Here is a 22,911-nt window from a genome sequence, read left to right as displayed (position 1 = left end):
TGTTACCATCCGCCTAGACGCACAGTTCGGGACCCCCTAGCCGAGATCCGCCGGTTTTGACACCGACAATATTCTTCAAGTGTGCATTGCTTCAAAAGCAAATTCCTCACTATGCACATCTTCAGGGGGAGTTCTTCTATATCTTGCAATCAAATTCCTCAATATCAGTATTTACACTTCATATGTTTATTCCCGTTGAAAACTTAACCTATATTGTCATCAATCACCAAAAAGGGGGAGATTGTAAGTGCATCTAGTGCCCCTTAGTGATTTTGGTGTATTGAAGACTTATAGGTTAAGGGACTGATGCGTTCATGGGTGTACATAGGTATATAAGTCTATGAGGAGTTTGATATTTACAGAGAAAGTCGACCCCTAAAAATGAAGTTCTTCAACTGAAGACTTTGGATTTCTGAAGACTTTTTGAAGACTTTGGAAGTGAAGAAATTGGTGTGACCTTGAAGACTAGGCAATCATTCGAGGAACATGAAGCGTGAAGACTTTTGTTTTCGTAGTTTCATTTTCTCTTTCTTGAGTCATAGGAAACACCGTACTGTTAAAGGGGGTCGAGGAAATACTAAGGAAAAATTTCCATGTGATGCTCAACTCAAAATCCTACACCTACCAATCCCTTCGAGTGAAGCCATTGGAAATCTCATACAGTTCAGTCATATTCTTCAGTGACAGAGACGAAGTTCTTCTGGTCTCTGAGGAATTTGTTCTGATTGAGGAGTTAGGAACTCACCAGTGTGAATTGCCTACACAGTGAGGAACATGATAGCCCTGAGGATTTTGATAGTTAAAATTCCGACCGTTGCTGTGCTACGTGCCAGCGGTTCCAAAATATCTACCCACCTAACGGTCATATCAGACAAGGGCATTTATGTCTTATCATGACGGGCTGCTCCCTAGGCTATAAATAGCCGCCCCTTCAACCACTAGCTGGTTGCCTGCTCCGAGAGAAACTGACACTTGTCATTTGAGAGCATCCCATCCTCCGAGGACTTTGAGCGAAATCATCAAGTGAGGAAAACCCCAAACCCCAACCTACAAACCCCAAAGTGATTGAGCATCATTGAAGAGATTGATCCTGCGTGGATCCGATGCTTGTTTCCTTTGAAGACTGTGCTTCTTCCAGCCGGTTAGGCGTCAAGGTCTAGAGCATCCAAGAGGTATTGTGGATCGCCGAGTGACCGAGTTTGTGAAGGTTCGGAAGTCACCTGAAGACTTACCACGAGTGATTGGGCGAGGTCTGTGTGACCTTCGCTCAAGGAGAGGACTGTGTGTCCGGGACTGGGTGTCCTCGAGTTTAAATACTCAGCCGCTCCAACCAGATGTACAACTGAGACAGCAGTTGGAACTGGTCTACCAAATCATTGTCTTCACCGAGCTAACTGGTTCTATCTCCTCAACTCTTTCATTTCCTCATGTATGTTGTTGTGTGCTTGTTCATATCTGTCTGAAGACATTGACTGAAGACTTTCTCAATTTCCTCAGTTCTATTTCTTCACTCTGTCCGTCTTCTTCCTTGTGTTATCCTATGTTTATGCTTTCTGTACTCTGTGCTTGTCTTCATTTCATCATGATGACTGTGCTTGTGTTCTGTTATGTTCCTTTCTGAGTACTTATTCCGCTGCAAGTAGTTCTTCATTTAGGAATTTCCTCACAAGCAAATTCATCAGTGAAGAATTCATAAAAATCGCCTATTCACCCCCCCTCCAGTCGATATAACGCACTATCAACAGACAAAGGGAACTTCATATGTTGTCATAAAGGTTCGACCGATAAAGATCTTCATAGAATATGTAGGAACCAATATGGGCATCCAGGCCCCGCTATTCGTTACTGGCCGGAGAAGCGTCTCGGTCATGTCTACATCATTCTTGAACCCGTAGGGTCGCACACTTAACGTTCGTTGACGATATAATACTATATGAGTTATGTATGTTGGTGATTGAATGTTGTTTGGAGTCCCGAATGAGATCACGGACATGACGAGGATCTCCGGAATGGTCTAGAGGTAAAAATTAATATATAGGATGGTAGTATTTGGTCTCCGGAAGAGGTTCGGAATGCATTGGATAATTATCTGATCACCGGAAGGGGTTCCGAAGACCACGAGGTGTTGTTGGGCCTAACAGGCCAAAAGGAGGGAGCACACCAGCCAACAAGGGGGCTGGTGCGCCCACCTCTTGGCCGCTGACCCTTAGGAAAGGAAAGAGGAGGGGCTGGCCCCCTCCCGCCTTTCTCCACGCAAGGGAGAACGAAGGGGAGGCACCATAAGGCACCCGACCCCCTTTCCTCCCCCCACACGCCAAGAAGGAAAGGGGGGCGCCTATGGCAGGCACCCTAGGGTGGCCGCCAGCCCCCTTGGGGTGCGCCTAGGGTCGGCTCCCCTCCCCCTCCACCTATATATATGAGAGGAGGGGAGGGGGCGCCACACACCATGAATCCCCAAGCCGTGTGTCAGCGCCCCCTCCCCCTCTAATTCGTCCTCCACTCTAAACCGTTCTGCTTGGTGAAGCCCTATGAAAAAGTTTCACCACTACCATCACCACACCGTCGTGCTGCCGGAACTCATCTACTACTTCGCCTCCGTTGCTGGATCGAGAAGACGAGGATGTCATCGAGCTGAACGTGTGCTGAACACAGAGGTACCGTACGTTCGGTGCTTGATCGGGACGGATCGTGAAGGTGTACGATTACATTAACCGCGTTGATAAACGCTTCCGCTTAGCGATCTAAAAGGGTATGTAGATGCTCTCCTCCTTTCGTAGCTATGCATCTCCACGGATAGATCTTGCGTGTGCGTAGATTTTTTTTTGTTTTCCATGCAATGTTCCCCAACAAATTAGTCATCCAGTTCTTTTCTAGGATTCCAGCCTGTGATTGTTGTATGAGTTGTGTGCTAAAATATTTGTAACGCCCCCCTAGATTGAAACTGCATGCTGAATTGCGAACACTGGGTATTTCAAATAGTTTCACATCTAATGTGAACATGAAAGCGAGTTGCAAATCTCATAAAGTGTTTAATATTGTAATTTAAAAGCAAGTTGCAAATATAGTGCTTGATATTACATTTTAAAAAGTGAGTTGCAAATCTCATAAAGTGTTTAATATTGTAATTTAAAAGCAAGTTGCAATATAGTGTTTGATACTACATTTTAAAAAGTGAGTTTCCAACTACAAATATAAGGATGATCTCAAGGTACAAGCATACGACAATGATGCGGAGGGCACGCGCAAACGACGCCTCCTACAGGGAGGACGCAGAGGGGCGGCGGGCGCGGAGGCGACGAGTATGGTTGTGGACGATACGGGAAGGCCGAGCGCGGAGGTGACAGGGATGGCGGCGGATGTGACTAGGATGGTTGTCGAGAAGATGGGAAGTCCGGGCGCAGGTGACGGGGATGGCGCCGGACGGGACAAGGCAGCATCATAGGGGACCTGACGTCAACAGATCTGACGGTGTCAGGTCAGGCTTGCCAGCTGGCAGCGCGAACCCTAGCTCGGTTCGAGTGCTTGTGGCTAAGGACAAACGAGAGTAGGGGCGGACGTGAGCCTTCTCGCTGGATAGGCTCATTTTGGGCCTCGTTCGCTCTGCCCCGAGTGCCATTTCGGTCGTAATTATGATGTTCAATAGAGGTAGTCATTAAAAATGAATCTTTTTTTAAGGGGCTCGCAGGAATCGCCATAATTGCCAAGTTTTGACGACTCTGAAATGCACTGCAATTTTGGATGATTCTACACAATTCCTGAAAAATAAATAAGTTTTTTTGACAATTTTGATTTTCCAGACCATGATTCTTCATAATTGAGTCAAAAAGAATTGTCCCTTAATGTTTAATGTGATAACTTGATCCTTCTGATCTACGACTTTCTTCATCAGTGATGGTTGCTGCCCTGGTGCGCTGGTCCTATTGGACCTTAGTACGAGGATTTCCCGACTGTCTAGTACAACAAGGTTTTCCCGGCTCTGGTGAGGGAGGGGCGATGACAGCAGCGCCCCTTCGGCTCACTCTAGTGATTGTAATCGTTGCTAGATGGTCCAAGAACATAATTGTACTTTTTATTGCCCGTTGTTGTTCTTTACGCTGCCAAAGACTAATAGATTGTAAGTTTCTTGAAAAAAATGTGATAGCTTGGAAGAGGACCCATATGTGATGGCTTGGAAGACGGATCAGGATTGATATCACAGGACCAATGTACTGGTGTGCCCTGATCCGCTGTAGGCGCCAAGCGGCAGATTGCGAAATATTCTGGTTGGCGGCAATGCTTGAATTTGCTTCCCGCCAGACGGTGTTAAAATCATGCGCCAACTTATTCCTCGCGCTTGGCCCGCGCACTTCTCGAGACAACTTCCCCTCCCACACCGCCACCGCCGCCCTCTGCAAGCTGCGTGCGTGACCCTCCCATTCCGGTCGCCGTTCTCTTAGCCACTAGCCCGCTTAAAACCTAACCCTAGCGCACCAAACGAAGCAAGCAACCACCCATGGACACGCCCGTGCCGAAACGGCCTCGCCTCGTGCTGGCACCGGCGCCTCGGACAATCGCCGACATGGCCCCGGAGATCCTCCTCCGCCTCCCTCCACACGACCCTGCGCGCCTTGTGCGCGCCTCCCTCGTCTGCTGGCGCTGGCGCCGCCTCCTCACCGACCCGGCGTACCTCCGCCGCTACCGTGCATTCCATCGAACACCTCCCATGCTCGGCTTCATCCTCAACCTGAAGCAGCACTACCAAGGCATGGCCCAGCTCGTCCCCACCTCCTCTTTCTGCACCGTCGCCTCCAACCGCCCCGGCCTGAATGTGCTGGACGCCCGCCACGGCCGCGTGCTCCTCCACACCGCTCAGGGCCAGCTCCTCGTCGTCTGGGACCCCGTCACAGGTGAAGAGTGCAAGATCCCTCGCATGCCGGCCGACGCGCTCGGCTTCAACGCGGCCGTGCTCTGCGTTGCGATCGGCTGCGACCACCTCGACAGTCATGGTGGACCCTTTTGTGTCACCTTCATGGGATGCGGCAAACGCAGCATCACGTTCGCTTGCACCTACTTGTTGGAGGCCGGTGCCTAGAGCCAACGAATTGAGATCGAGCAGCCGACGTTTGTTGACGGGCGACCGAGCGTCCTTGTGGGGAACACACTCTACTTCACCTGCGATCCATACCTCGATTTCAAAATGTTGGGGTACGACATCGTCAGGCAGGAGCTGTCGGTGATCTGGCCACCGTCCCAGCACGAGTACTACTCTTGCACTGTCCTTGTGAAAGCGGAGCATGGCAAGCTGGGGTTCGCCGGCGTGCGGAATGGCACGCTCTACCTCTGGTCGATGAAGGACGGCGCCGACGGGAATGTGGAATGGGTGCAGCGCAGAGTTATCCAGCACAAGACGATGGTCCGCACTCGTGGCCTGTCGATGCCACCTGAGGCCGTTGGCTTCGCGGACGGCCACAGACTCATTTTCGTGAGGACAGGCAACACGGTGTTCTCCATGGAGCTCAAGTCAGGCCATGTCCGTAAGGTATACACCTGCAGGTCAAGAAACTACGACGTCATCGTTGTTCCCTACATGAGCTTCTTGTCACGCCCCTCTTACTCAATTCAAGCTTCCATGGCGGATTACAGCGAATTTGGCTAGGGTTTATGGGGAAGAGAAGGGGATCGGGAGGAAGGAGGAAGATACAGGGGAAGGGAAACAGGGAGAAGGTTCGACCAGCTACAATTCCGTGCCTCTCTACTCGGACCCGGGTCCATTTAACCCTTCGCTACATCTCCCAAGTCGACGGGTCGTAGAGCCTGTTGGGCCGCTTGCTCCTCTTGGGCCGTCCGGTGGCGCTGGTGGGCTCTGGAGGGACTGCTGACGTAGTAGGGCCCGTGACATCCCCCCTTTCTTTAGACGCGGCTTGTCCCCGAGCCGCAGCACCTCGGAAACGGCTTCTGAGCTCGAAGAAATCCTCCCATGATGCCAGCGCTTCCGGCTGAGACGACCATTTGATCAACACTTGGGGGATCTTCGAGTTGCCCTTGGTAATCAGACGCCTGTCCAGCACCTTCTCCGGAAAGTCTGGCGGAGAATGAGGCAACGCTGACTCTGGTAAGGCAGACACCGTCTCGGTGCCTGGAGGCAGCGCCCCCCTGAGCAGAGACACGTGGAACACCGGGTGGACGCGGCTCCCTTCTGGCAACTGCAGGCGATACGGCACGTTCCCAATCCGAGCTGTCACCTGAAACGGGCCAAAAAACTTGAAGGATAATTTGTGGTTAGCCCGTGGCGCGACAGAGACCTGAACATATGGCTGCAACTTTACGAACACCCAATCGCCCACTGAAAAGGATCTCTCTGATCTTTTCTTGTTAGCCTGGTCCTTCATCCGTTGTCGGTATCTTTCCAGATGCTGGCGAAGTAAGGCTATCATGACTTCCCTCTCTTGTTGCCAACTTGCCAGATCTGTGGGGGCCAGCATAGAAGCATTTACAATGCCAAAATGGCGCGGAGGGTGACTGTAGAGTACCTCAAAAGGGGAAGCTTGCAATGCAGAGTGCGGTGCCGTATTGTACTAGAACTCCGCCAAATGCAACCACTGAAACCAACGGTGCGGGCAAGAGTGAACGAAACATCGGAGAAATGTCTCCATGCACTGGTTTACCCTTTCAGTGGTGCCGTCCGTCTGGGGGTGATAAGCTGAGGACATGCGCAGCTCTGTTCCTGCTTGCCTGAACAACTCCTTCCATAGATTGCTGGTGAAAACTCGATCTCTGTCTGACACCATTGTGTACGGCAACCCGTGTAGCTTGTAGACCTGGTTCATGAATGTCGTGGCCACTTGAATGGCCGAGAAGGGATGCGCCAGAGGGATGAAGTGAGCGTACCATGTCAGTTTTTCCACCACTACCATGATGCAGGAGTATCCTCGGGATAAAGGCAGCCTTCCACGAAATCAAGTGTGACGGTGTGCCAAGCATGTGGAGGAACTGGCAGTGGCTCCAATAACCCTGGGGTTCGCACCCGCTCTGTCTTGGCTTTCTTGCACGTACTGTAGTTGGATACGAACGTGACCACGTCTTGCCGCATCCCTGGCCACGCGAACAATCTCCTCAGGCGTTTGTGCGTTGCGTGAATCCCAGAGTAACCCCCTGTTGCGCTCGAATGGGTGGCTTGCAGAATCTTTTGGTGCATGGTAGAGTTCCCTCCTACCCATACTCGTCCTTTGTACATGATGACTCCATCTTTGACCCTGTAGTCAAACGAGGGATCGCCGTCCACACTTTGTTGCTGCAGAATTGCTTTGGCCTTGTCGTTGTTTTGGTATCCTTGCACCACCTCCTCTAACCACACCGGGGTAGCAACTGTGATAGCTATGATCTCAGCCTCCCGACGGGATAGGGTGTCAGCCGCCTTGTTCTCCACGCCTTTGCGGTACACCACTTTGTATTGCAGCCCCATTAGCTTAGTATAAGCCCGTCTTTGCCACGGAGTAACCAGCCGCTGATCATTGATATGAGCCAAAGCGCTTTGATCGGTGCGGATGATGAACTCTGAGCTTTGCAGGTAAGAGCGCCACTTTTTCCACTGCCATGAGGATAGCCATGAATTCCTTCTCATAAGTGGAAAGACCTCGGTTTCTGGGACCCAACGCCTTGCTGAGGAACGCCAGTGGGTGCCCCTCCTGCATGAGTACTACTCCCACTCCAAAATCTGAGGCATCTGTTTCGATCTCGAACGGCTTGTCGAAACGGGGCAATGCTAGGACAGGTGCTGTGATCAGTGCCTTTTTTAGGTGCTGAAAGGCCTCCTCGGCCTCCATAGACCAAACGAACACTGCTCCCTTTTTCAGCAAGTTAGTCAGAGGACGACTGATGAGTCCAAAGTGTCGGACGAATCGCCTGTAATAGCCTGCCAAACCAAGAAACCCTCTGACCTGTCAGACTCCAGTGGGGGTAGGCCATTCCCTCATGGTTGTGATGTTTTTCTCGTCTGTTGCAACTCCTTGGGCGCTGATCACATGACCCACGTAGGTCAGACTTGGCTGGGCAAAATGGCACTTGGACAGCTTCACCTTCAGCTGATGCTCCTCCAGTCGCTCGAACACTTGTCGAAGAAGACAGACGTGCTCCAATAAGGTGGCAGTGTGCACCAAGATGTCGTCGATGAACACGAGCACCCCATGGCAGATCAATCCTGCCAAGACAAAATTTATCACTCCTTGAAAAGTTCCCGGTGCCTCTGACAGTCCATATGGCATAACCTTGAATTCATAGTGGCCCAAGTGTGTTTTGAAAGCCGTTTTGAACTCATCCCCGGTGGCCATTCTGATTTGATGGTATCCGGCCCTCAGATCCAAACTGGTGAACCACTTTGAACCAGCTAATTCGTCCAAAAGCTCCTCCACAACCGGCATCGGGAACCTGTTTCTGACTGTAATAGCGTTGAGCTGGCGATAGTCAACACAGAACCTCCACGTCAGATCCTTCTTCTGCACCAGCAATACCGGCGAAGCGAACGGGCTGTAGCTGGGTTGGATAATGCCTTGTTGCAACATCTCTTTTATCTGCCTTTCTATTTCATCCTTCTTGGGAGGGTTGTAGCGGTAGGATTTGATGTTAACCGGCTGCGCTCCTGGTATCAATGGGATTTGGTGGTCAAATGGCCTGGATGGTGGCAGACCCTTTGGTGCCTCAAACAGGTCCTGGAACTTTTCGACTAATTCAGCAATTGGTGGGGGAACCTCTTGAGATCCTTTCTTCTGTGTTTCGTCCACTGTTTGCAGCTGAACCATTTGGTGTATGCCATTACAAGCCACCAGGAAGTGGAGCTGATCAAGAGGTGACACTCCTTGGTGTGAGGTTGAATTCCTTTCAGGGTTATCTTCTTCCCATGGTGCTCGAATGACATCAGCTTGTGACCCCAATGGACATCCATTGGGCTGTGTTGCTCGAGCCAATCCATTCGAACGATCATATCATAACAGCCCAGAGGTAAAACCTTCAGATCAGTGCAGAATTTGTGCCCTTGAACTGTCCACTTGCACTGCTGAATCACCTTATCGCACAACAGATGCCCTCCATCTGCAATTTTGACCTTCAGGGCACTCGTGGTTTTGCAAACTCCCTGTAAGTTGGCCGCTAGATCAGTGCTGATGAAGCTGTGAGAGCTGCCGGAGTCGATCAGCATTAACACTTGTTGTTGCTGAATTTTCCCATGTAGCCTGATAGTTTGCGGGGCGACAGTTCCTTGCATCGCAGCCCTTGAGATAGTGTGACCCTCACTGTCCGATTCTGAATGCTCCTCGCTGTTTGACAGCCCAGGCAAACCCAGCACATCGAACATCTCCTGGACCACATGGAGTTGCACCGCGGTGGCACACTTGTGCTCCCTGCTCCATTTTTCTCCGCAGAGAAAACATAGACCCTTGGCTCGGCGATACGCCTTGAGTGTGGAGAGCCGATCCTCGACTGCGTGGCCGCTGCGGGGCCCTTCTATCGCCACCCCACGACGATTGTCAGAGATCGTGGTCGAGGTGGGTGGGGGACGCCCTGGAGGAGCCGGAAGGGGCATGGCTCCCCTGAGATGGGCGCGGCTGCCTTACCCGCCCCCAGTCCCACCTTTAGAGCGCCGCGGCTCGCGTCGCCTGGAAATCTCCAGCGCCTCTTCCTGTAAGAAAGCGAGAGAAACAGCGGTATCTAGATCTTTGGGATTATGAACTAAAACAACAACACGAATTTCATCCCTAAGGCCATCCACATAACACAAAGAGAACAACGCATGATCCCAGGTAGTGTTGTGTGCTAGCAGGGAGTGCATGATTTCAGTGATTTTTGCGGTGTAATAAGATACTGAATCCATCTGTCGCAAATGAAACAACTGCCGCAACAGAACGCTGAACTCGTTTCTCTCAAATTGCTCACAAACAACCGCGCAAAACTTCTCCCACTCCATGCTGTGTAAGTCAAAACTGTTGTTCTCTAACCACACCATGGCAGCCCCGGTGAAATGCATGGCCGTGGTGTCGACCCAGAACTCCGGGTCCAAATGAAACACTCTAAAGTATGATTCACAATTGCGCCTCCAACTGCGTGGCCTCTCTCCCCCGAACAGCGGGAAATCCACCCTGGGCCTAGGCAGGTTAGGTGCACGCCGCTGGAACGGACTGCCTGAACGGGATGAACCCCGCAGTGGAGATCGCCCCAATGGCCTCGATCGGTGATCTGCCTGGTGTGAATTCTCCACAAGACGAGAGCTGGGGCCTGAAAACGTACCCGTGACCGGAGGCGGGACTAGGGTGGTCACCACCCCAGAGCCAACCCCCCGGTGAAGTAGGTCGACACGGTGGCCATCGGGCCCTTGGTTGCTGCTGCCGTAGTTGGGAAACGGCGCGCCGGGTGGCCTCGGAAGGATCGGAGGCAGCTCCGAGGGCTTGAGGGTGAGGACGGGGTTGCGGGCGATGGTGTCGATCTCCTTGCGTACCTTCCCCATCTCCTGACGCAGATCGGTGAAGGACCGCTCCAGCTCGGGCCGCCACGCCGCCAGATCCGCCACCGCGGGCTGGATCTTGGCAAAGATGGTGTTGGACGCCATCACGGCCTTCATGATTGACGCGTTCTGCTCCTGAATCGCCTTGAGCGCCGCCGCCAACTCCTCCACCCTCTGCTCCATCTCTACCGCCTGCCTCTGCTGCCGAGTGGTGTAGGTGGGTTTTTGTAGGTAATCCGGTGGATCTGATACCGTATGTCACGCCCCTCTTACTCGATTCAAGCTTCCATGGCGGATTACAGCGAATTTGGCTAGGGTTTATGGGGAAGAGAAGGGGATCGGGAGGAAGGAGGAAGATACAGGGGAAGGGAAACAGGGAGAAGGTTCGACCAGCTACAATTCCGTGCCTCTCTACTCGGACCCGGGTCCATTTAACCCTTCGCTACATCTCCCAAGTCGACGGGTCGTAGAGCCTGTTGGGCCGCTTGCTCCTCTTGGGCCGTCCGGTGGCGCTGGTGGGCTCTGGAGGGACTGCTGACGTAGTAGGGCCCATGACACTTCTGCACTCCAGGTACATATTGATGCACGTTTGAGAATTATGATGTGTGAATATTTGCAATGTCATATGCTCTGAGGTGCTCTTGCAGTCCTGCTCATAGGCAGGTTGCGCAAGACTGTAATCTTATAGGCGTCTCCTTGCCCCTACTGCCTATATGTAATCTTCAGGTCGTTTGTTTGTTTCAGCCTCTCCTTGGAGAACCTGTTTCATTCAAATTTTATCGACAATTCTTGAAATTGGCTTAGATATATTACTTCCTCCGTCCCATAATATAATACACTAGTGTAACAAAAGCTCTTATATTACCGGATGGAGGGAGTAAATCTGAATAATGTTATTGTTTTAGATTTCGTACCTAATTAGTCGGAATAAAGAGCTACAGCATGGTAATAAGCTTAATCAATTGTATCTTTTCAGATCGTGCTATGGGCAGACTGCCATCGCCATGAGGACCCACTGTCATCCTGTAACAAGGACCTGCTGCCCTTGGCTTGTTGCATCTAGTCTAGAAATAAGAATGACAGGAGCCACCCAGCCTCCTCACCGCTTGGGATTCCTGACCGTCGGATTTGTCTTCTGATTCGTTCTGAACTGTATGATCTCGCTCGGGAGAGATCTCGTCCATTGGATCAAGTCGGATCACTGCTACAATGAATAGTAGTTTCCATCCGTTTTTCCTTACTGGTTTTGTTTACTCCGGAATTATTGTCTTACCTTGCTGACGTGTGGGGTCGATCCCTGGTGGGCAGTGCCGGTTAGCGACTGTGTCTGCGAGCGTGGTCTGTGTGTTATTTAGGGTAGAAGTATTCATGCCACCGCCTGTAAAACTGGATGGCCGTCGAGGGTATTTTGGACATTTTGCGTACCCCTATAAAACCGAAGCAGCAGCTACTAAAACCCTAGCCGGTTCCTCCCCTTGCACGGTCGTGCTGCCTCCCCTCGTCCAGCCCTCTCCCCGACCTCGCCGCCCCACACATACCTCCGCTTGCCCAGCCCTCTCCTCGACCTCGTCGTCCCACCCACATCGCCGCCACCGACGCCCCTTAGACCTCTCCATCGCGGACCTCTCTCCTTGTCTTCCTCGCACCACGGCGCCCGCAACCTCCTCCCTTCCATCAATAGAAGGGAAGGAAAGAGAAGAGGGAGGGCGAGCGCGTCAGACGGCGGCCATGGCGGCGCCGTCGTCCAACCTCGGCCTCAGAGTGCTGACCTCTCTCCTCGTCTTCCTCGCACCATGGCGCCCGCAACTTCCTCTCCCTACTGTAAACATAAGGGAAGGAAAGAGAAGGAGGGAGGGCGAGCACGTCAGACAGCGGCCATGATGCTTGCAGATTCGTCGGCGCCGTCGTCTGACCTTGGCCTTCGAGTGCTTCTGCTCGGCGGGCATGACGGTATGGCCTGCCTGCTCCGCGCCCACACCATGGCCTGCTCGGGACGCCGCCCCTCTGCTCCATTTTTGGTCCTCTTCTGTTAGAGTGCTAGGTATACGACGGCATGGGCCATTTACCAACACTACAAGAGCAGTTTGATGCAGATAGGGCAACTCCCGTCCTGGAGAAACTACGGTCGACTCCTGGTCCTCGCAGCTATCCTTTCACCCTCCCACGTCATCAAAGAAGCCCATTGCACATCCTCCTGGTACCACCACGAACAGCCACTCTTCATTGGTAGTAGTACATTGTAGCAGTACATCCTGGCCAGAGGCATGCCAATGTTCTCGAAGTAGACTAGAAGTGGACCGGAGTACTGGATGTTTGGACCACGGTTGCATCCTCAACTTTTTTGAGTAAAATTGGGGGAGGCAATCTCTGTATTTGGCCGGTTGCTTCATGTCTAGTTATGGGGGAGCAGTTCAGGTTAATGAAGAGATGAAAGTGGAGCGTTGGAGCTGAAGATTGAGGAGGGTGGTTGTACATAAAGTGGACTAGGCACGACGTGCTTCTAATTATTGCAGCGAGAAGATGTCCAGAGCATACGGGTCGCAAGGTGCCGAAAGCATCACCAGGCATTAAGCTGAGGCCATTGACCTATAAGGCTATAACTGATATTATGTAAGTTTCTCCCTCAATGTTGGATTCTTATGTACTAGCCCATCCCTGTTATCTTGAAAATCCAGTTCCCATACTGCTTGAAGGTCCGTCAGAAAACCAGGAAGGATATCAGTTTACACTGTTTGACCCCGTCACATGGCATCTGTGACGTACATCAGTTCAATTTATACGTGTCCATTTTGCAAATTGTTGCATTCTGATAAACTGCAAGCATATGCACAGATGGAAGTGCAATCTGAAGGTAAAAAGGATATGTAATGCTATACATGTTGTGTGTATAAGAATAAAAGGGAATGTATCATCGGATGGATTATTGATGCTTTGTGTCATTCTGCAATTAGCGTCATGGTTATTTAAGATAGAAGTGGAATGTTAATTGGCTGGTAGTGGCATGTTCAAGCATTTCTTTTATGCACAGAAGGTGCTGCATAAAAACAAATTCTTATACATGTTGTGTGTATAAGAATAAAAAGAAGTGGAATGTGTATTGGCTGGAAAAAAATTCACATACAGGAGTAATAAAGCATTAATTTTTATGCAGCACCTTCGGTTATAAGAATTTGTTTTCTAATTCTTGATGGTCAATCACAGGACATTAATTTTTGTTTGCTTTACAATTTTCCAGGAGTAATCGAATGTTAATTGGCTGGTAGTGGCATGTTCAAGTATGGAAAATGATGAGCTCCTACTTCTTTTTATGCCAGCTCTATTTAGTAGGTGAGCTGCGACCTTCTTCCCCACATGTCTGTGGTAATCAGTTATCCTCGAGAGGGAATTGTGATTGTGATTAGTATCTTTAGACCTTGGCCATATTCGTCAGTACTCACGATATTCTTCATTTCTCCTCATTTTTTAAATGTATTGACCTCTGGTATATACAACTGAAATCGATGTGCCAAACAACAAGAAATAGAAGTAACAAGGGATATCTATATATCGGAAGATTTTGAGTGCCATTTTATTAGAGTAGTTCTGAAATGTTGCCTCATTTTTTTTTTCATTCGTGTTGTTTCTCATAGTTTTAAACTAAAAGGAGGAGCTATATAAATTGTCCTTTATCTTTTGAAAACATGTTGTCGTGTAGATTTGTGCAGTCATGGTCAACTGGTATAGATATGTATAGTTTCAAAAGAACATTACAGATATGTATAGTTTCCATGGTTTCTAGGTTGTGAGAGTTCCCCATCTAGGGTGGTTTGGATGTATGTTCCTTAGGCAAGCGACATATAGACAGATCTGAGTTGAAGAGAAGAAGAATTTAGCTAAAGAGGTGAAGATCAAAGTGATTTTTCTCCCTCATTTCAACCTTTTCTTGCGTTTTGATGCTATAATTTGTGATGATGTGTATGCGCACTTGTAAAATCGTTGCTGCCAGCTACGTTTAAACTTGCTAATATATGAGTTCTCTAACAATGGTTTTGTGTGCTCTAACGTAGAGCATGGGCTGCCTGGGGACGGCGCCGGTCCTATACCACCGAGGGGGTTTCTTTTGTAGTTCTGGATACACAATTTTTCGTGAAGAGATGGCTACCCCAAGGCAATCTGAATTAGGTGCTCCTCTATATTTCTCTCACTCATGTTTTAGTTTCCCAACATGTGATTCTCCAAACATTATATTGAGAAGTTTTTCTTTCCCTTATTGCTTATGGATAGTTATGGAGCTACTTCCTGTATACATCTTCTTTTAGGATATTTTTTCCATTGCTTTCTGTATTGGGAGATCCATCATACATGAGTTGGGTAAACATTTGGGCTGTAACATTTGGGCTATACATATCTCCGAGCTTGTGGTCGAAGTACTATTGTTTAAGTTTATCTAAAAAAACAACACTGAATGTGACTTTGGAAGTTTAAGTAGATGCAGACTATAGCAGTAAATGTTTCAGCTAGCATGACACAAACTTCTAGTTTTTGTGCAAATATTTTCATCGTATGTGTAAACTCTGATAAATGTCATGGTCGCTATGTGATTTTTCTTCTAAACATTTTATTTTTCCCTTAGAGATTGTCTGGGAATAGGTGTTATGATGGTGAAATGGTGTAGTTCACTAAGAGCTTATGATTTTGTAAAAACAAGAACACTTCGTTATGCACAACCGTTAAAGGTCCCGAAGAATCCTCCAAGTTAGTTGAAGTGAATAGGCTGATTGAGATGCAAATACCAGAGAGGTAACCATGTTGTATATCTTGAGTTGTAGTATTGATCTTTCTTGGGGGAACAAGCTACAAATTTTCCCTATATTTCAGTGTTGACCTAGATTCATTTTCATGCTTCAGTTCTATTCCTACAAAGTTTATCAGTGTGGAGCTAATAAAAATTTGGGGAACGTTTATATACGGCGCATCGGCGTAACTTTCGGCCGGACGCGCTCACTCGCGCGCACTACGCTGGCTTTCGTGCCACGCTAGCCTGGTAGTCCCAGGCAAACCGCTCCCCACGCTCATGTGTACGTTATGGGCCCCGCGGGACTGTCCTTTTTGTCTCCCTCGGTTATATCTTGCCTTATCTGTTACCTCTCTTCTACCTCCAGCCACACCAAGTTCTACTCTGCTACAAAGTGTTGCATCCGGCTAAGAAAAACGCTGCAATTGATGAAATAAAAAGCTGGAAACAAAAGGCGGCAGATTTTGCGAAGAGAGATTTGCTGGAACCAGCAGAGTCACTGCTACAACCGTGTTGAAAAGATGCTGGAACCGTAGAGGGCAACGGACAAGAGTTTGCTGGAAGTACCAACGTGAGCTCGAATCAGGAATTGTTTTGCTGCAACCGACAATCACGAAAACTACAACCGGCAATCACAAAAGCTACAACCGGTGATCGATTTTTCTTCAATGGCGACGGGGTGGCAACACCGACGAGCTTTTTTTGCTGGAACCAGCATAATGTTTTGCTACTACCAGCTTACATTTTTGTTACCACCAGCAAACCCGAAGGAGAGTACTTTTTTCACGAGTTCGTCATCGGGGTGCTGCGACCGGCGACCGGCCGGAGCTATGGGCGTCCTAGCTGCCACTGCCGGCGAGGGAGCTTCAACCGCGGGCAAAGGTTGTTGCATGCGTGGATCCACCGAAAAAGACATGAGCCGACCACGACGAGAGGTCGGCTACCGGCTGCGGGGGCGACGAGCGCGCGGACTGGTGCTTTGAGGCCGGTGGTCTGCTCATCCATGGAGGTGCGAGTGTGGAGGAGGATTGGGGAAGAAGAAGACACAGGAAAAAAGACATAATCCTAGAGCTGAACGCGTAAATCTGGCGGCTGGGCAGCGACCGGCCCAAATTTGGGCCGGCGCACCGGCGCCTATCGTTGGCCTAAATTTTTTCCGATTAGGATGTTTCATGGTAAAGGTTCCCCAAACAAGTATGGTCTATTGAACTATTTGTGTTTAGTATATATGTTCTTAGGTCATCCAAAGACAGAAATAAAAAATTCAGTATGATCTATTTTCTGGTTTTTTGTTGGTATGCACTAAAAAATGTGACCCAATGTGGATGCCTATGGTGCTTTTTTTATTGCCATGGAAGGTAATTGTGATATTTGGACTTTGAAAGCATGTTTCTCCTTTGGTCAGCAGTTGCTTAGAGTCTTTTTATTGCCATCTGTTTTCTGAAGATAGTCTCGAAAAGACGAGATGCCTATTCATATTCATATATTCAAATGGTATCTCATCTGTTCAAATTTGTTTTTTCAATATTGGTTGTCATGCTTAATCTGTGTTGTTCTGGATGCAGACTTACACCTTGGACCTGCTTGGCAGCAAAAAGATGAACCAAAACCAATGTGATTCACCATGTAGGCTTTTTTAGTGGAGCAGAATGACGAAGCTTCTGAGAATCAGAGGTAGTGTAGTATAGCATAGGACTACAAAGCTACCTTGTGGATATGTTGGCTGTAGAACCAAGTGTACAAACATGTTTCCTTGTGATTGTTTTGTTTTGGTTATGTTTTGGTGCAAATGGTTTTTCAAGTGAGTTGCTCGCTGTGAGGCGGGCAACGCGCGGCAAGGGGCGCCACTTATCTAGTAGATAACACTCCAAGTGTTTTTCTTCCAAGCTGGACTGTCTAAGTATTTACCATGGTCAATGTTAGTATGTTTGGTTTACGGTGGCAGTTGAAACAAGGAAAAAAAGTTATGTAATCCCGGTCAGTTTAGTATGTTCTCTCTGCAGTTGTGAAGCTTAAGCAAGACAATGATGGTCAATTAGTATTTAGTATTGTATCTTTGAGTGTCTGGATTGTGGCAACCAGTATGATCTATGTAGCAGATTTACATTCTGGTTTTCTTAGTGTCTGCTTATTTCATGCAGCAAGCTCATGTGGAATTGATACTGCAGAGTGAGTTATAATGCACATTTCTTGATCTACTCTCCAGTTATCAGTGACTATAGTACTGCCACCGCAAAAGAAAGTGATTATGATACTGATCATTTTGGTGTACATTACAGCTTGTTTGACTTATTTTGAAAATAATAATTAATACATATGCTTTTGTTTAATTTTCATTCTTGGAACAAGGTTATTCGAGTAATAACTTCAGCCTTTTTGAGTCATGGAAATACTTTTTCAACTTTGCTGCACAATGTTGATCTTATATCAAACTGTAGAATTTAGAAGAGAACCATGTTTGCCAAATTTGGAACCAAGTACTCCAGGAAACATCGATGGGACAAAGTAGGAGCATTCTTGATTGTGCCATAATTGGAGTTCCAGCGGTAGCTGGAGGTCCTGCTTGAGCAGTCGCTCCAGGACTGCGGACCGACGCTATCGTCGCCACCGCATAAACAGGAGGTGAAGGAGGAGCCGCCCTCCCCCGTGCTTCCGCGGCTTCCAAATCGAACCACGCATCAAGAGGAGGTGAAGGAGGAGCCGCCGCTTAACACGTTTGGCTGTTTAGGCCGACGAACGTCACTGCCAAGACGTCTCTGACGTGACAAGGAGTGGGTGTCGCCATCACCGCCCCGTCACCGTGAAGGAGCCATCCCTGATGCTTGTGAACGCGCGAGGGCGCTTTCTGCATTACCACGACCATGGTGGCTGCAACACTGTTAGTAGCTAATTCTCATCCACTGTATTACTATCACTCTCTCTCAGATACAACTCAATTTGTTCAGATTCAGTTACAAACTAGAAAGAAGGAAAGAAGGGAGAAATAGATCCATGCCCGGACGGTGAAGAAGCTGATTGCTCTTGCTTAAGTAGAGGTGGTCACTCGGGGCCCATGTAGCGTCGGTTCGGCTGAGCGGTCCTACGTGGGCGGCTCGGGACGCGGTCTTCTCCTTGCCAAGTCACTTGATCCGAGGTGGCAGCCATGGCAGCTGATTTGGCTACCATGGCAGCGTTCCTACTGCGTCGTCCGTCGGTGGAACCTGGGTCGCTGACATCCCCTTTCCCTTGAGAGACGACTTGTCCCCAAGCCGGCAGGTTGACAAAACGCTCCTTCAGTTGGACCGCATCTTCCCAAGTGGCATCGAGAATCGCGGGATCAGATCAGCGGACCAAAAGCTGCTCTTGATGGCCTATGGGCGTTTGCTTCCAGCGAGAGTTGAGAATCTCGACTGGTTGTCGAACATGCTACGAAGGTTGAGGAAGATGCATCGATGCCACGATGCCATGACTGAGAGCTAGACGGAGTTGAGAAACATGGAATACATCATGTACCTTGGATCCTTCAGGTAGTTGGAGCTTGTAGGCCACTGGATTGATCGCGTGAATGATTGTGAAGGGGTCAAAGAATTTGAAAGCTAACTTGTGATTGGCGCACCTTTCAACCGAAGTTTGGACGTACGGTTGCAACTTGACAAAGACAAAGGCTCCCACGTGAAAAGTCTGCTCTGTCCGCTTCTTGTCTGTTTGAATCTTCATAGTGTTGCGAGCTCTGCAGAGATATTGTTTGAGCAGTTGTTGCATGAGCTTGCACTCCTCGAGCCAATCTTTGAGAGTTGGTATTTTGCAGGTGGATGCTGCCTCGATGCCCCAATGCCTCGGCTCGTGTCTGTACAGTGCCACAAATAGCGAAGTCTTCAGAGCTGAGTGATAGCTTGAATTGTACCAGAATTCTGCAAGGGCGAGGTACTGACTCCAGTTGCTTGGACAAGCATGTATGAAACAACGTAGATAAACCTCCAAGCACTAGTTGACATGTTCAGTCTGACCATCCGTCTACAGGTGATATGGCATGCTCGTATTGAGTTCAGTACCTATAACACTGAACAACTCGCGCCAAAACATGTTTGTGAACACTAGGTCCCGATCAGAGATGATAGCTGCTGGTAAGCCATGCAATTTATAGACATTCTCCAGGTAGGAATGAACAAATTTCGCTGCTATAAAGGGGTGAGTAAGAGGCAGGAATTGGGCATATCCGGTGAATTTTTCAACCACTACCAAGATGCAATTGAACTTGTTGGACTTGGCAGACCGTCAATGAAATCCATCATGACCACTTGCCACGCTCCTTCTGGTAATGGGATCAGCTCAAGCAGCCCTGGATATTTCACCCTCTCTGGCTTAGCCTGTTGACATATAGTGCAAGCTTATACGTATCAATGGATCAGATCCTTCATCTTTGTCCACACAAAGAGATGGCGTATGCGTCTGGAGGTGACCGAAAACCCAGAGTGCCCCCCAGCTGAGCTATCATGAAATGTTGTCAACATGCGTTGTTGTAACTCAAGGGTTCCTCACAACCAAAGCATGTTTCTGAAGTAAAGGAGACTGTTGGATACTAAAAATTGTTGCTTAAGGTCCGGGCCAATGGCCAGCTGAGTGAAGATCTTTTGTACGTGCCCATTGGTAGCGTAACTGGCAGGTCATCCACCCAAGCGGGCTTGCAAACGGAGATTGCTGATAGGCTTGCAGTATTGTGTAGCCGACGTGACAAAGCATCTGTGGTCCCCTCACGGTAGCTAATTTGTACCTTAGCCCAAGGAGCTTAGTGAACACTTTTTGTTGCCAGGGAGTGGTGAGACGCCGATCATCCAGATGTGAAAAACTCCATTGATCGATGCGAATGATGAACTCGCCTATGTGCACATACGGTCTCCATTGCTCAACAACCATCAAAATTGCTAAGCACCCCTTCTCATAAGTGGAGAGGCCACGGTTTTTAAGGCCTAGTGGTTTGCTCATATACACGACCGGATGCCCTCCTTGATGAAGTACTACTCCTACTCCATAGTCACATGCGTCCGTGTCAATGGTGAAGGTTTTACTAAAATCTGGCAACTGTAGGACAGGAGTGGTAACCAGACTTTTCTGGAGTAGGTTAAAAGATGTGTCTGTCTCTTTAGTCCACACAAACGGATGATTCTTCTTGAGCAAATTAAACAACAGTAGGGTAATGATACCAAAGTGCTTGACGAATTTTTGGTAATAGCTAGCCAAACCCAGGAAACTATGTGCTTCTTTAGCATATTGAGGAACAAGACACTGCTCAATGGTCCTGACATTGTTGGGATTTGCTGCAACACTCCCTACCGAGATGATGTGACCCAAGTAAGCTATTTGTCACTGGTCAGAAGAACATTTGGACTGTTTAACATGCTAGTGATCCTTTTTCAGAAGTTGCAGAACCTGACGGAGATGGCCAACATGGTTTGACAGTGTCTTAGTAAAAACAAGAATGTCGCTGAAGAAAACCACCATGCAGACCCTAAGCACTGGTTTCAGAGTGGTGCTCATGGCGCCCAGAAATGTGGGTGGGCCACCCGCAAGGCCAAACGACAAAACTCTGAACTCCCAATGACATGTATGCGTTTGAAACACGGTCTTGTGTTCATCCCCCTCTGCTAGGCAAATCTGGTGATAGCCCGCACACAAATCAAGCTTGGAGAGCCATTGAGCGCCTACGAGTTCGTCCAGCAGCTCATCAATCACCGACACCAGATACTTGATGACCACTGTCATGGAGTTCACACGATGATAATCGATGCACAACCGCCATGCCCCGTCTTTTTTCTTGACGAGTAAAGCTGGAGAGGAAATGGGCTAGTGCTTCTCCGAATCAAGCCAACATCGAGCAGCTCTTTGACCCGGCCTTCAATTTTATCATTGAGCTCTGGTTTGTCTCTGTAGGATCGCAAGTTGATTGGTTGAGCTCCCTCGATGAGTGTAATGCAATGGTCACACTCTCATCACGGTGATAGAGAAATAGGGGCCTCAAAAACTTTAGTGAATTGTTCCAAAACTCTGAGGATATCTTGTGGTATTGGAGTATCCGGTAGCCCTTCTTCAGTGAGTGCAGACAACTGAACCACATAAGCCACTAATCCTTGTTTACACGATTTCAGTAATTCCTCCGTGGAGATTACAGAACACTATTGCTGAGATGCAGAAATTGCTTGAAGGTCCACTTGACCAGCAGCAACGGTGACTGATAGGTGTTGTGCCTCCCAATCGATACACATTGGGCTGTGTTGCATTAACCAATCCATGCCTAGTATGGCGTCATAATCTCCCAATCGAATGATCTTAAAATCAATGCAGAATTCATGTCCTTGTGTGACCCAAGAAAAGTTGGGAATGAACTTCTGACAGATAAGAGTACTGCCATCTGCTACCTTGACTTTGCAGGGCTTGAGAAGATTCGTTTGCCCTTGCATTTTTGCGGCGAGATGGGTGTCCATAAAGGAAGTTGAACTGCCCAAATCCACCAACAGTAAGATCTCCTGATTTTGTAACCAAGCCTAAAGTTGCCGTACTCCTGGGTCATTGGAGCCATCCACTGCCTGGCGTGAGAGAGTACATAGATTGTCCTCGTCAAACTGAACTTGATCGGCTCACTCAATGTCACATTTATCTTCTGGAGGTAACATGTCCAAGAGTTCCTGTACAATGTGCATTTGGATAGTCGTTGGGAAAGTGTGCTCCTTGCCCCAACGCTCTCTGCATTTGAAATAGAGACCTCGGGCTCGTCTAAATGTGCGCAAGGTGTTGATCTTGCTGTTGTCAGGTGTAGCTTGAGCAGCTTCCGTGCCATGACGATCTTCAGCTATCGGAGCAGGTGTAGCTGGTCAATTGAAGAATGACGGCGTGGTACCGGAGCTTGGCGTGTACGAGCACTAGTACATCGAGCTGCTATATAAATGGTTTTTAACCCCTTTCCGCAATGGCATTCTGAACCGTCGCCTAGTGAGTGTGGGCGATAGGGGGGTCCTTCCCACACGACCCAGAAACCGTCAGGGATAGGCCCTCCGGTCACACACGTTGGAAAAAATGAGATTGTGTGCGACGGGTGAGCGATCAAATACAATTATACAGGCCCAATCAGTTCCGGTCGTAAGTACATCCCACATAGTCAGTCCCAAACAAACGTTTCCGTTTGTTATGTACATTCAACACAGTCAATCCAAGGAATGCGTTTTCGTTCTTATGTACATCCCACACAGTCAATCCAAGAAGTATGTTTCCCTTCATTTATACATTCCACACAGTCAATCGAGGGAAAACATTTCCATCCATATATACATCCCACACAGTTTTATGTATAGCCTCGTGTGTGATAGGTGTAACGATCACACACACTCTGCCTCGGTTAACCATTTGCTTTTATTCAACTACATCACACACGATTTCATAATTGTATAGCATTGGCTATCCATCACAACCGCTTTTACTGCTAGAACCGTTTGCAAAGTTCCATGACCCATTTAGTAGGTTTATTAGTTTACAATTAATAATTCCAGCATTACGCAAATTCACATTTCATATCAAACACCTGTTTACCAATTTCATATCAGACACATACATATATTTTAACATCACAATATGATAGCTACCTGAAAACAACACAATACAACATATAGCTACTTCACCTTCATAAGAACAATATTAGAAC

The 22,911-nt window shown here is 48.5% G+C and overlaps 1 long non-coding RNA gene and 1 pseudogene across 1 annotated transcript; both read left to right on the top strand.

Moving 5' to 3' along the window:
• The first annotated feature begins 4,492 nt into the window (after positions 1 to 4,492).
• On the top strand, positions 4,493 to 5,635 carry LOC119360905 (annotated as a pseudogene).
• Positions 5,636 to 11,943: 6,308 nt separating this feature from the next.
• On the top strand, positions 11,944 to 16,846 carry LOC119363864. The gene is made up of 4 exons (XR_005174485.1): positions 11,944 to 13,078; positions 13,704 to 13,795; positions 14,515 to 14,629; positions 16,808 to 16,846. It is a non-coding gene; the product is annotated as an uncharacterized LOC119363864 (long non-coding RNA).
• The last annotated feature ends 6,065 nt before the right edge of the window (positions 16,847 to 22,911 follow it).

The sequence above is a fragment of the Triticum dicoccoides genome, chromosome 2B (genome assembly GCF_002162155.2).
Source record: "Triticum dicoccoides isolate Atlit2015 ecotype Zavitan chromosome 2B, WEW_v2.0, whole genome shotgun sequence".
In the NCBI taxonomy this organism is placed as follows: domain Eukaryota; kingdom Viridiplantae; phylum Streptophyta; class Magnoliopsida; order Poales; family Poaceae; genus Triticum; species Triticum dicoccoides.
Note: the sequence above shows the minus strand (reverse complement) of the source record. Positions and strands in the feature narration are given on the sequence as shown.